General features: G+C 43.8%; 1 protein-coding gene across 4 annotated transcripts in view; it reads left to right on the top strand.

The window, feature by feature from the left end:
- Positions 1-15372, top strand: part of Serpine2 (serpin family E member 2) — a 64115-nt gene that overhangs the window by 20660 nt on the left and 28083 nt on the right. Inside the window, exon 2 of one of the 4 annotated variants that reach the window (XM_039083112.2) lies at positions 6836-6924. The exons of 2 other annotated variants lie outside the window; for them this stretch is intronic. The gene's annotated coding sequence lies outside the window, so the exon portion shown is untranslated. Of the gene's footprint in view, positions 1-6835; positions 6925-14758; positions 14797-15372 lie in introns of those variants that run through there. One more of the 4 variants, XM_063266812.1, reaches the window with a different exon arrangement.

Below are 15372 nucleotides of genomic sequence, written 5' to 3'. Positions count from 1 at the left end.
TTTCCCAAGCTGACCAGGTGCTCTGTGGTCATTTCCAACCCTGTGGTGGGGACTGTCAGTGGAATAGCACAACGCACTACTGTCCTGAGGACAGAGGCCCTTATGTTATGTTCCTAGATTCAAAGTGCCCAGATTCAGAGATCTTGTGATGTCATACCTTAGACCTTAGAATCCCTCTTGTATTGAAGAAATATAGGAAATGTATCAGCAGTGGAAAAGAGAGACCATGGTGAATAAATAAGGTGACTTCTTGTTTCCAGGAGTCAGGGGTCAAGTCTTTTGTAGTTGAGGTTAAGGTTAAGGTGGTCTGTAGACCCTCAGAGAATGAGATCATCACCTCTGGCTATAGTGGTCATGGTGGTAAACAGAAGCCAGCATTGATATGGACCTTAAGAACTCTCCCCAAGCTCTCCAGCAGATGGCTCAGTGGTTAAGTGTATAGACTGTTCTCCCTAGAGGACCTGGGTTCAATTCCCAGCACACACAGAGTGGCTCCCAACCATCTGTGACTCCAGTTTCAGGGGATCCAGTGCCATCTTTTGGCCTCTGTGGGTACCAGACACCCAGGTGGAACACAAATATGCATGTAGGCAAAACACCCATACATGTAAAATAAAATAAATCCTAAGTCTTTACATGAAGAGCTAGCCTGTGAGTGAACCCAAGACACATCATGTTTTCTAATTATGACACTACCTCATGTACCTTTATAGGTCTGTACAAAGACAGTACTTTGCCTAACAGTGGAGCATCGGTACAACCAGCAAATTAGCATGGATACATGCAGTCTACCAGTCATTCATATTGTACGAGCTTTCTTGTGTTTTTTTAACAGATGTGTGTATGTGTGTGTGTGTATGTATGCTTATATGTGCATGTGTGTATATCTATGTGTATGTACATGTGTGTATATGTATGTAAGTGTGCATTTATATGTGTGTGCATGCAAGTATGTGTGTATATGTGTGTGTCCGTGTATGTATGTGCATGACGTATATGTGTGCATTTGTGTATACATGTATGTGTATGTGTGCATGTATGTACGTCTGTTTATCTATGTGTATGTGTGTGCATGTGCATGTCTATGTGTGTATATATGTGTATGTCCATATGTGTATGTGCATGTATATGTGTGAATGTATGTGTGCATTTGTGTGTGTATGTATGTGTGTATGTATGTATGTGTGCATTTGTGTGTATGTATGTATGCATGTATATATGTGTATGTATGTGTATATGCATGTGTGTGTATGTACATGTATATATGTGTGTGCATTTGTGTGTGTGTGTGTGTGTGTGTGTGTGTGTGTGTGTGTGTGTGTGTGTGTGTGTTTTAACCAGAGGTCAGTTGCAGGTATCATTTCTCAAGAGCTACTCACCTTGTATTTTGAAACAAGCTTTTTACTGGTTTGAGGTTCACTATTTGGGCTAGGCTGACTAGTGGCCCAGTAAGCCCCAGAAATCTGAATCTTTGCCTCCATAACACGGTGTGACTACAAGCCCACACCATACCAGCTTTTTGCATGGATGCTAGGGATCACACTTGTTATCATGTTTTGAGCACCAAATACTTTTCACCAACTGAGCTCTCTGCCTAGCCTCTTTACAGGATCTTTTTTGAAGAGCCAAAGGTTTGGGGGGAGGGACTGTTTGTTTTGTTTTAATTAATTTTTCAGGTTGTCAGTGTGGTGGTTTGAATATGCTTGGCCCAGGGAGTGGCACTATTAGGAAGTGTGGCCTTGTTGGAGTAGGTGTCACTTTTTTGGGGCAGTGCATCACTGTTGGTGTGGGCTTTGAGACCCTCCTCCTAGCTACATGTGAGACAGTCTGTTCCTGGCTTCCTTGCAATGAAGATGCAGAACCCTTGGTTGGCTCCTCCAGCACCATATCTGCCTGCTCACTGCCATGCTTCCCACCATAATGATAGAATGCACTGAATCTCTGAAAGTGTAAGCCAGCCCCAGTTAAATGTTGTCCTTTATAAGAGTTGCCTTGGTCACGGTATCTCTTCACAGCAATGAAACCCTAAGACAATCAGTTTTCCTTTTTATTGATATGGATACTTTTAATATGAAAGCTGAGAACGATTGGGAATTGGGGTCCTGCTGCTTACAATGTACAGTGACTGGTGGCTGAGAAAGGGGGGTACGGGAAGGTAGACACGAGCATGGGGAGTTTTTTCAGCTGCTCTCTGGTTTGGGCTCTGGTGTGTTGCTTGTCAGCTGCCTGCAGAGCAGGGTTTCCACTCGAGCATTGGTCACATGTGCCTTGCAAAGCCTGGGGGATTAGGATGGCCTGAAAAGAGAAAGAAAGTGCCTGAAGTATCAAAGGTGTTTTACCCACTTGACCAACGTCTTAATGAACAGCTTTCTCACCTCTCCCACTGCCCCTGGGCTAGTTATAAACAGCTCATTCTCCAGTCCGCACTGAGCAGGGCAGGGCTTTCTGTAGACAGCTTCCGGGTCCCTCTCTGGGTGGGTGTGTCTTGGCTTCCTTTGCTGTACAGCCTACTTGCTTTCAGTGCAAGAGGTACCAGGGCTAGGTAAACATGAATTTAAGTTTCGCCTCAGTAGCATGATGGTTTGGTTAAAGTCTCATTCTTCTCTAAAAGCAGGCCATACCAACCCCAGTTCTGTTGACAGATTAGATTATGCACTTCCTGATTGTTGGAGGGCTTTTTGTGGCTACCAGTGGTCCCTCCCTTCTCCTGGGGAATGCCACAGCACTTCCCTACCTACTTTTATACGTTTCTGAGAAATGCAATTGTCTTTAGTGATGATGTCCAAGGGTCCAGACCACTTGGGTTGAGAACCTTGAGGGGAGATGCTAATTATATTATTCAGTCATCAATTTGGTATGCACGTTGAAACAGCAACTGCACCTCATGGGTGCCATCATCACATGCTGACAGAATGCTCACACCATGGCCTGGTTCTCTTCTGGTAGCCTCAAATACTACCTTAGTATTTGAGGAGTAGAGGAGTGGATGGCTGTGCTTAAAATCAGAAAGTTCTTAATACTACCCGGACTTTAGGGGAGTCAAGAGGCTTTAGCTGTGAAATTGAGCCCCAGCGGTCTGGATTCCTCTCTGCATGGCTCAATGTGGATTTCCTTGCTCACCATCCCCACCGCCTGAAATAGGAGTGGGAGGACCTTCCGGGTTCCTGCCTGATTAAAGCCCACATCCTCTGGTAGTGTTCTCAAAGCTGGGCCTCAGGGCCTGGACAAATTATCTCTGTGCTTTTCAGGGCTCAGATGTCACCTACCCACTCACTGGTGTCACCTACCCACTTATTGGGACTCTCCTTCTACCAAAGAAGGCACCCCTCCCGTGACGATGGACACACACACACACACACACACACACACACACACACACCTTCACTTTTTAAGGTAATTTGGCATGGGATCATCTTGAGACCTAATACAGAACTTATTTACCAAGTAGTCTTTCCTGGCTAACTAAATGGGTCTCAACGGATGGAGGAGGGAGTAAAGTGGGGGTTGGGACTCAGAGTGGCTCATCCCTGCAGGTACTGCATAGAGAGGGTTCAGAAGTGCCAGGGACAGAGCACATAACATAACATAAGGTGTGGGGGGCACACGGGGTGCCTGACTCTTCTCTCCTTACTTGACAGTTCCAATTCCTGAACTTGAATGATAGTGTAGCTTTGGTTTAGCAAAACATAGCACCCATGGGGAGAGAGCCGAGAGTCGGTGAGCAGAAGGATGGACCAAGGGCAGAAGAAGTGATGTCAGTTGGCTCCCTGCTGCTGCTCTTTGGAGAGTTTAGGGAAATAACTGCTGGTGACTCAGCCTGGTCTTACCACCTCTCCATGTTTCTTGCTGGAAGCAGAAACTCATTAGAACGCCTTGTATCTCTGCTTCCAGCCTCAAAGTTCTTCCACGGGCTGCAGCAAACTGGAGTTGACACATTGGATGGGGTGAACTATCAGGCGGAAGCTGTAATTGCCGGTCGTAAGCCTCCCCTTCTAGGATGCGCAGAAGTAATTGGCTGGATTCCTTCCTCTTCTGCACAGGAAAGTTTCAGGTTAAAAGTTCCAGAGAGAATCTTGCTGTAAATTGGTGTCAGAACTGCCATGGCCTTGGCTAGGATTCTAAATGATGGGAAGCCAGCAACGTCAGGGGTGACCTGGGCAGAATGGAAATGTGTGTTCTTCCGTGCGTCAGAGCATAGGTTTTCTTGGAGTCCTGAGGTATAAGGTATGGGAGCTGACTCATACCCTAAGATGCTTATGCCCCTGAGGAGCGGTGTCCACTTGACAGCACAGCACTGCTAACCCAAGTGAGACAACCAAAAGTGTTCCCAAATAACCCTTGGGGACAGAATTGCCCCTACCCTGGATGGAAACCACCAGCCTAGAGTAACAAACAGTATGTTCAGTTTGGCACTCTTGAAAGCTGTGGCCACTTGTTTGCTCCAAGTGTTTGGTGAGTTAAGCCCAGGTAGAGGAACACAATGTTTCTTCTTCACCTTTTCCTCCATTGGCCTGTAATCTCCACCAAAGGAAGCATATTAGCCAAAAATCAAGGCTTTTGACCTGGGCTCTCTTACCACGTCCGAGTTGTACAACCTACGTATGCTATTCATGTTTTTTTTTTTAAGATCCCCAGTTTCCACCATTTGTAACATAGGACAACTAATTCCTACTGCTTAAGTGGAGGATTAAATTGCCTTTTCAATATAAAGTGCTGTGTCTGGCATTTAGGAGAGGTCTTGTACATTTAATCTGCTGTAAAAAATGCCATTAACTGGCGAGCTTACAAACAAGAGATTTATTTCTCACGGTCCTAGAGTCAGGGAAGTCTAAGTCTAAGACACTGGCATCTACAGTAGTTGGTAAAGACTTGCTGTTTGCAGACAGTACCCTCTAGTTGTTTTCCTCGCACATCAAGCAGGACTAGTTGTCTGTGGTGGTGGTGATGGTGGTCATGATGATGATGATGATGATGGTGGTGGTGGTGGTCATGATGATGGTGGTGGTGGTGGTCATGATGATGATGGTGGTGGTGGTGGTGGTCATGATGATGATGATGATGATGGTGGTGGTGGTGGTCATGATGATGATGGTGGTGGTGGTCATGATGATGATGGTGGTGGTGGTGGTGGTCATGATGATGATGGTGGTGGTGGTGGTGGTCATGATGATGATGATGATGATGGTGGTGGTGGTGGTCATGATGATGATGGTGGTGGTGGTCATGATGATGATGGTGGTGGTGGTGGTGGTCATGATGATGATGGTGGTGGTGGTCATGATGATGATGGTGGTGGTGGTCATGATGATGATGGTGGTGGTGGGGTGGTCATGATGATGATGATGATGATGGTGGTGGTCATGATGATGATGGTGGTGGTGGTCATGATGATGATGGTGGTGGTGGTCATGATGATGATGATGGTGGTGGTGGTGGTGGTCATGATGATGATGATGATGGTGGTGGTGGTGGTCATGATGATGGTGATGATGATGGTGGTGGTGGTCATGATGATGGTGGTGGTGGTCATGATGATGATGATGATGGTGGTGGTCATGATGATGATGATGATGGTGGTGGTGGTGGTCATGATGATGATGGTGGTGGTGGTCATGATGATGATGATGATGGTGGTGGTCATGATGATGATGATGATGGTGGTGGTCATGATGATGATGATGGTGGTGGTGGTCATGATGATGATGGTCATGATGATGATGACGACGACGACGACGACAATGATTGAGACAGAGTCTCGATGTATATCCCGGCTGGGTGACCTGGAATTCACTATGTAGATGAAGCTAGCTTTGAGTTCATGAGAGATGTGTCTGGGATTAAAGGTGTGCACTACCATGTCCAGCAGGAATCAACTTCTGAAAATGCACATGGCAGGTTAGGACTTGAATAAATGAATTTTGGGAGGATAAACTCTTCAGACTGTAGTGATAATGCATCCAGTTAATGATGGCATTCTTCTCAAGTACTTAAGAGTGTCTTCTATAGAATTTAAGCAAGTTAGAACTGGGCAGAAGAATTTAATTGCCGCTCTCACATAAAATAGGAACAGAACAGTTAACTTCTATTGAATTACAATTTGTTTCATAAGCATGTATTGACTTCCTTCTAAAATCCAGTTACTATACTAAACGCATGGCATAAGATATTAATAAATAATTATCTCTGCCTTTAAGTGTCTGATGGGGAGACATAGAGACAAATAGATCAAGTTGCTCATCAGAGTAGATGAACCACTATTGACAGAAGAACGTGGGCAGCCTGTGACATTGACCTGGGAGTATGAGAAAGGAGCTGACTGTGTTGTGTGTCCACAGATCTCCTTTTCCCGTGTTCTTCTGACTTAAGTACCGTTCCTGTGCTCTGCGGCTTTCTCTGCTCTCTTTGCGTCCAGCCTTCACCTTTAGGCTGACATAGAATCCCAGCTCCTGTCACATGTGCTTTTAGAAGCAGAAATAAAAGATCCTGTTCTAAGTATGCTGTTTAAGTATGCTGGGTTTTTTTTTTTCCTGAAACTTTGCAAAATACATAACGATCTGCAGAGAAGTGTTGTCATCGAAACAGTCATATAATGCTAACTCAGCAATGTCCATTAGTCTTGTTGCATGCAGGTATAATTTTCGCATAGTTGCTCATATGATAAATAGTTTTGGTTGTCAACTGGCGTATGTCTGTTTCAGCACTAGGGAGGCTGAGGCACAGGATTGAGTCCGGCTGGGGCTGTATAGCAAAAGTGTCTCAGCTACAAAAATAAACAGTCCCCAAAATAGCCAGGACCAATTACTACTGATGTATGACTGTTTTGTTTTCTTAACAGTGAGTGGCACTGTTGGGTGGATGTCATTAACTACCATTCAGCGTTGGGTGGCCTAGGTCGCGTTCTCCCAGAAGCAACAAGGTGACTTGGTAAGGAAGCATTTCCCAAGCAAACCCAGCAGTGGGATGGGAAGAGAGGGTGTTAGGAAAGAAAGAAGCTGAGCCAGAGATATATCTGGGCCAAGTCCCACTACAGAGCTCATGGGCGTTTTAGAGTCATTTACAGCAAGACTAGGAGTCAATGGCTATTAGCCTTCTGGGAGGAAATAGTGTCTGTAAACACTTAAGGCCCACTAAGAAAAGTGGGCTTTGCTTCCCCCTGGCAGTTGTCCAAGGGTAGCAGGTGCAAACAGTTAGCAAGAGAGCACACAAAAGCTAGAGGGCAAGTACGCTGAGCTACTAAAAGGCTACCCACAGTGCCGCTTCCATTGGAGATTTAAGTTGCAATTAAAATTGCCAGTGTAACTAGCTACTTATTGGGATGATGTTCCTTCTAGAAATACTCAGTTCCTGGACCCAGATCTCTTTTTATTTTCTTACAGTGGGTTGATGGAGCTTGCTGTTTAAGGCGTGTGCTTTTTTTTTTTTTAAGAAACATCTTTATTTCAGAAATATTTTTTGTAATCAGTTTGTTCTTAGAACCCTTAGTGTGCATGGTTCACCAGCATCAATTTAAAGAGTGCTGGGCTCTCATCAATGAGTGGGGGACCCACAGAGAGCATCAGTATCATTTCAAAGGACCAGTAAAGTTATGGTCAAAGATGAGCTTTGAGTATAGACTGAATAAACAATGTCTCAATAGGAGATATAAAAGGGGGCTGGAGGGGATGTATTTTTGGCTTAGCCAAGCACTTGCCACCAAATCTAATGACCTAAGTTCAACCACATGGCAGAAGGAACAAAAAATGATTCCTGTAAATTGCCCTCTCTGATCTCCACACAAATATCATAGCACACACACTCTCCTTCCACAAATAATTGAAATGTAAAAATAGTTTTACAGTGGTTCTTAATTATGTTTAATAAAAATAATTTGCTTTTTTATTGAAATATTTGTGAATTCGTGTTTATTTTGTATCTCCCAAAGAATGATATCTGTTACACTTTTTCTTTTTTAATGCAACAAAATTGTTTCCCTGTTTTTAAAGATTGTAAGTCACTAGTCTGTATCATTTTAGTCCTAGGGCCTTCTCTTGTAGGCTAGATGAGGAACTCAACCATCTAAAACATTATAGATTTAGTGGCCTAAGTCTGCACACTAAAAGACACATCTGACCATTATGAGTGCTTCTTTTTGGAGAGAGAATATACACCACCTTTATCATCCACTGAATTTTTTTTTATACCTCATCCCCAAATATTTCTCCCCACTCTAATTCTTCTGTTAAACCATCCACGGAAACCGGGAAGGCGTGCACGAGAGGAGAAAGCGAGCTTGATGAAAGGCTCATTCACTCACTCTACATCCCCTGGTGAGGGCATGGAAGTTGGATTTGAGGCCTTAGCAAATCATTCTGTAAACTTGAAGGAAATAGGGGGGAAAGCATTCCTCATCTAATGTTTTTGGAAGTTGACAGCAAACACTATCTTTTTCTTTCTTCTTTTTTTTCTTTTCTTTTTTTTTTTTTTTGTCAGATATGCTTTACATATCCCTTTAATTTTAGCTATCATTTCCATACATGTCAGCGGTTGAAAGTGTCTTTCCTAAACATGTTTATATCAGTTCTTGACCCAATGAATTGGTTAGTGTCATACATTGAACACACATGCATACCTGTTGGATTCTGGTTAAAAAAAAATATGAGAGGTTCCGAGGACTTACGCTTCTTTATAGTGGCCTGGAGAAGTATTTTCAAGCCACAGCAGTTCCAGCTGCCGTCTCTGGTTTGTTCCTCCCTAAACTGTAAAGATGCTAACTCACGTGGACCGGTAGGGACTTATCAGAGCTGCACCTCGGGGTATGCTCTGGCTTGCTTGACCTCTGGTTTAGTTATCTTAAGAAAATGTGATCTTATTTGGGTGACAGAGACAGAGCCTGGGGGGCATAATCTCAGGAATGGCTTACAAAGGTTTTTAATCTAGTCTTCTCGATTCTACGGGACTGTATTCAAGGCTAGCCTCTTCTTGGCTTCATAATCTTAGCTCCAGTTACTTGTGGATGAACAGTTACCTCCCTTTCACAGAGAGCCTTAAGTCTTCCCCGCCTAACTCCTGTAGAGTACCTACAGTGCCTCTTGTGAAACCCTCTGGAGAGTTTGAAATATTTCTCTACTGACAAAGATAGTTCGGGAAGTACATGCATGGTCTGACAGCTTGAGCATCACACACTTGTGTAAAAGTTTTAGTGTTTCCTTTGAGAAACTAAGACTTTTCCTTTGAGAAATCCTCGATGAAAGCTGTTGGGAGATGTGATTCCTCTCACGAAGGGTAACTTGCAGACATGTTCCTGCTGATTGTGCCAACTTTAGAAGAATGGGGACGGGGCAGATCCATGAGGGAGCATCTAGGTTTGAAGAACCAAGATCCTAGAAACAGAGACTAGAAGAGCCTCAGAGCTTTCCCAGTTGGCTGTCTGTCAGGCTGAGAAGTTATGGAAAGATACAGGGCTCAGGGTGACACAACATGACATTCCTTGTGGCACTGTCAGTTTGCTCATTCCAGGTGTGTGGTATTGCTGTGACCATACATTTTTTATGACAGGAACAATTCAGGAGACTCTGATTTTACCCATCAGTCGTGTATTTTGATCAGTCTCACCAATTTTTAATGTCAGATGTCTTCCCATCTTGGCCTCAACCATTGAGGCTCCTATTACTTTCTTGGCCCTGGGAGGCAAGCCAATGCATGTGCAAGCAGCTTTAGATGTGCCCCAGAAAACAACATAAACAAATGTGGGCTCTTCGTTGTCTCTGTCTCCCAATATTGCTACAGTTTACTCGGGGTTTATGAAATGCAATCTCTGAGTTCTTCCTCCCAGCCCCATGCTCCCAGAAATAAGACTCAGACTCAAAATATATTTACAAATACCTTGGTCACGTAACTAGGCTCTACTCTGGCTAGATCAGAACTTAAAATTACCCAATTATTTTAACCTACATTCTGTCACACGGATGGTTACCTGTGCTCAGGTATTATGTGTCTGTCTTGTCACATCTACCCAGGCCAACCTCCTCTGCCTGGCTTTATCCCAGAATCTGGTTTGCCTCCCGAATGTCCCACCTTCTATTCTATCCTTTCTTATAGGCCATAAGTTTTTTAATTGACAAGTGATGCATCCATACAATACTCAAGATATCCTCTCTATAATCTGTAAATACTGTTTCACTCTAAAAGAAGCCAGAGAAGTGACTGACTGTACTTGGGACAGGAAACATACAGATGAACCCAAGGATCAGAGGACAAGAAAGCTGAGGACACTATGTGATCAAATTGGATGTTTCAAGAATCAAGTTGAAGTGACTTATTTTGAGTCTCAATAAGAATTAATATATACAATGGATCAAGCCCCCAGAAGATGTTGAAAAACACTGAATTTGTAATGATGAAAAAAACAAAACATTCTAGTGAACTCATAATTTTATAACAAAGTCATTTCGAAAATGAGACTTCTTCTGCATACTTGTCCCACCTTTAACACACACACACACACACACACACACACATACACACACACACACACACACACACACACACACACACACACACACACACACACTGAATCTCAGAGTAGTCAGCTATGGAGGTTTTCTTTCTATTTATAATCCTACCAGTGAATGGAAAAAACATGGAAGATCCTACCATGTTGGATCTTCCAATCAAAGGTACTTGGGCAACAGCCATGATACAAAAGCAAAGACAGCTGTTGACCAATCAATCTCCTTACCCTAATACTTTGTACAACACGACTACAAAATGGTCTTACCCGAAGAATTAATTGAGATGCTTGGCTTCTAGCTCAGGGGTCATTGACAGTCTTCCAGGTGGTAATTTTTTTCTTCTTCATGCCAAACTGTCTCTGTTGCCAACAGCCCTGTTCTGACTCTACCCATTTTGCAAAGGACACAGGAATGTGGTTATCAAATTCTGGTGGTATTAGGACCAAAGCTAAAAATAAAGCAACTTATGATTTTGTGGTGTTGTTCTAAAAAAGCAAGAGGGTCATCGACTTGTAATGGCTGGAGCTTATAGCTCTCCTGAATCAAATAAAATTATAAATATAACAATACAATCAGGACAGTGTGGATACTTGATAATTAGCATATTGAAGAGTTACTGATTTTTTTAAAGAATTATTTATTTTATATATATGAGTAGTACACTGTAGTTGTCTTCAGACTCGCCAAAAGAGGGCATTGAGTCCCATTACAGGTGGTTGTGAGCCACCATGTGGTTGCTGGAAATTGAGCTCAGGACGTCTGGAAAAGCAGTCAGTGATCTTAACCACTGAGCCATCTCTCCAGCCTTTTACTGATTTTTTTGCTAGGTGATAATGATATTGTGGATTTATATCCTAATATAAATATATCGGGCTTGCTCGATCTTCTGGTTTAGTTATCTTAAGAAAGTGTGATCTTATTTGGGTAACAGAGACAGAGCCTGGGGGGCATAACTTCAGGAATGAGTGATCCTGAGTGCTATTATATGTCTATAGTTTGCTTCAGAATATTTGACTTTCAAGAGATAAGCCATGAATTGACTGTTACCATTATTAAATGTCAAGTACTATTGACTTACATTTTTCCATATATTTTATGTATATTTGAAAATTTCCATGTTATCATATATATACAAATGTGTGTGTGCGCACATTGTGTGTGCATGCATACACATGTAGTTTATTGTTAGTGCTTCCAGTGTATGTGAGTGAGCGATGGAGGATAGACTACTGTCTTCTCTTTAGACACTCTCGGGTCCCTCAGAGCAGATAAGAAAGTCTCAGATCTGTTCTTTATCTATCATGTTCTTTGAATGCCAGCACATTTCCATAAACTTGCTATACTAAGTAGAGCACGCGGACATGGCATTTATCACCTGCTTGTGCTGTAGAGAAGGTGTGTTTTATATAAAAAATGCTCGTTAGGTAGAAAACAAATGCCTCTGTTTGCAGGTCTCTCTCATATTCTGTTATTTAGTGGGTCAGCAATGAGGCCATCTAGGGCTCTGTTTCGAAGTCCTTATGTGCCCAGGCTAGGGATGGACAGCAGCTCCTCAGGCAGAAGGCAGAGGGGGCTGCAGAAATCAAGGCACGTGACCAGGCCCCAGAGCGGCGGCACTGAACAGGACATTTGTGGTGAGACTGGGGACCCCCCCCCCCAGAACCAGCCCTCTCTTTTTTTTTCACATTTCCTGTGAGTAACTCAAAATCCAGACTTCAGTTTCCTAAAATATTTTGGGAACACTACACTCCAAACCAAACCTGAGAGGTGGGATTAGGTCTTCACTTCTGCCTCTGACTTAGTGCAGACCCATGGTATGGCTCTAAATAGACCCTGTGGGCCCTGGGACTCGAAAGGCCGCTGATCCTATTTTCTGTGAACTTTCTGTCTAGTGGGATGGGGGTGGGATGATTTGAAAAGAAGCCAAATGAGAGGGATGATGTATCCAGAGAAGGGGGTGAGTAACCTATCAGAGGCAACCAGGAAGGACTTAAAACACTGCCTGGAAGAGTTGGAAAAGCTCTACTGGTCTCTAAGTGAACAACAGAAAGGTAAAGGGAAGCCCAGGGCCATCAACAGCCCCCAAAGAGAAGGACTGAGAACCTTATGGTTTCTATAGCCCACCAATGGAGGGTCACATCCGCCCCCCAAGTCAAAAGAGCACCATGAACAATCAGACGGAAATGAGTAGCAAGCCACCGAAAGCATGACAGTGAAATTAGCAGAAGTCTCAGGTTCGCCTGTGTAGAAGTGACAGTTGAAGCCACAGGGTCTATGGCGTGCTTTTCTCCCATGTCTGCCATCGGCGAGTGACACATTTTCAAATATGCGTTTTGAGTCTGGCGTTTGCAAAACTAGCGGCCCATTATTTACTATGCTAAGCCATGCTTAACACTCAGAGCACTACCCAATTACTTCAGGAACATTCCCCTGGCTGGAAAGGGAGAAAGTCGAGGAGCAGGAGAAAGCCAACGTTTGGGAGGCTGTTCCTGTGGTGGCGGCAGCCTTATTGGTAGGCTTCTGATCTCCCTCAGTGATGGCCTAAAGCACACGAATTGTGTTTTATACTCGTAAAAGGGTTATTCAAGAAATTCAGACAGTCGAGAACAGATTTATGAACATCCCCACATTTCCCAGGACACTCGGGCCAAACACTTGCTCTTTCTCTCATACCAAAGTTTACAGAGGGATTTCTTTTAGAGATGAAAAGTAAACAGAGAATTGTTACATCCTTCCCAGGACAGGACGCCCCCTGTTCTTGAGACGATGAAGCATTTTCAAGCTTGTCACAATTATGTCATGTAGAATGGTATCTACTGGGTTATGAGTATCTTTCATTCTTAGCGCTTCCTCAAGCCTGGAGTGATTTATGGGACCATCCCTCTTCTTGGGGCTCATGAGCTCACACTTAGATGTGTGTGTCAGGCCAGATGAGTTTATGTTTGAGAGCATTCAGCCAAGCAGAAGTTAGGCCTAGAACATGCATCAAAAGTAGCCCTGACTCCAAACTTCACACAGCCTGGAAACTGCCCAGTGTGCTTTTATGAAGCCGAATGTGGGCATCTCTCAAAAACTTCCCCCAGCAAAGAAACCAAGAAAAACACTCCCAGTATAATGAAACTGTTCTTAAAAAAGAAAAAAAAAGTTGTAACTGAGCAAAACTCTGGTAACTAAAGTAACTTTGTTTGGGAGACTGTCCACACCGATGCCAAGATATTGGGGCTCTTAAGATTTTTTTACTTTCATTTGTCCTCCTCAGCTACCCCACCTCCCACCCCCCCCCCCCGGGAGCTTTCAACTACTAATGGCAAAAACAACATGGCCTTTTGTGCCTCTTGAGGGTACAAATCCCAACCATTTATTCAAATATTCACTGACCCACAGAGTTTCTTAGGAGTCAGTCACAGAAATTGATGAGGTTGGCGGGTACAAAGATGCTACACGTTCTTCATATCTGCGATTAGCCTGTGGTATGTTGGAAGAGGAAATGCATTCCCGAGGGGAGAAAGTGAAGAAGGAAAATTAGGGCTAACTCTTAGGAGGGGGTGAGCTAAGCTCCTGTGGTCAGTGCTTGGAAGGCCGCCAAGGTCCAACAGGCTCCAGGAAACTCAGGCAATTGTCATGGTCTCAGAACTAGTCCAAGGTGCCAGAGTCAAAATACAGCCACCACTGACCGAAGCTGAGGGCTGCGTGGGACCGTATGTAGGTCACTTACACATTGTGAATTTAGACAGGCTGAGTTTATACAATTATTCTTACAACTAAGCTCTAGCGAAACACCAAATATTGTGAACTTTTAGAAGGTACCTACTTCCCAGCGTGTAGGAAAATTACAACACGGGCCTGAACGGTCTGCCTTTAGTGGCTCACTGCGTGTGGATAGCCAGGTGGGGAACTCTGTGCTAATGTTCCTTGCCCCACCTAGATGATGGCATTTCCCTGGTCAAATTTTGGAGTTCACTGGGACACTTATGACTCAACACAAGCATTCCCTCAACCACATTCAGTGAACTCTGGTTTGATGCAACGAAAAGTAATAAAATTAAAAATTGCTCTCTAACCCCTGGGGCTTAATCCCACAAGGGTTTTTTGAGCATCAGCCATGCATAGTGTGGAAAGTTCTCAAAACACGTAAGGAAGGCAGGAAGACACAGTTTACCCAGCCCCTACCCACACTCTTTTTCTTTTCCCATGTGGCCACTGATTTCCTCTCACTCCCAGTCACCTGTCTCCTCAAAGGCTTTCCTCTGTAACCTTCCACAGGTGACAAGAAGATCAACTTCCTCCCAGGGAGATTTGTGCCTTGGTAAGACCTCAGGCTTCTAAAGTAGGGATCAAATTAGTAACATCACAAATTCTGCCTTTGTTTTTGCTAAGTGCTGCCGTTGAGTTCTAACTTAATGGAAGTGCTTGCTTTCCCATAAATACACATAAACTCCTGCCTCCTGTCGTAGGCAAAGAAAGCCCTGTCAGTGACAATCAAGGACTGAAGCATATTTAAAGCAAATGGCTGTAATTGAAAGTCTCAGCGTAAGCAATGCCATCCGCACAGTTTATGGATTTACCAATTGTTCTGCCCTGTTGCAGCTTTAAAGCTGCCACTGAAATTTGTTTTAATTAACAGCCCTGTAATTTAAAAAAAAGTTGTATGTGGTACAGTAAAAGAATCACGTCTGTGTGGTTCTGAGAAAAATCCTCTCTGTTTAAAACCCTCCAAGTGGTCTCTTGTGACCCTTGCTGTGGGTCTACCCTGGTGTCTGTCACACAGACTGTTCCCTCCAGTCCCTTTGTGCTGCCGTCCTTTCCCTTGGCATGCCCTTCCTACGTCCATGGCTGGTTCTTTTCTCAACCTTCAGTTGTCCTCAGCTGGGCTCCTTCCACA

The sequence above is a fragment of the Rattus norvegicus genome, chromosome 9 (genome assembly GCF_036323735.1).
Source record: "Rattus norvegicus strain BN/NHsdMcwi chromosome 9, GRCr8, whole genome shotgun sequence".
Lineage (NCBI taxonomy): Eukaryota > Metazoa > Chordata > Mammalia > Rodentia > Muridae > Rattus > Rattus norvegicus.
This window is presented reverse-complemented; position numbering and strand designations above follow the sequence as displayed.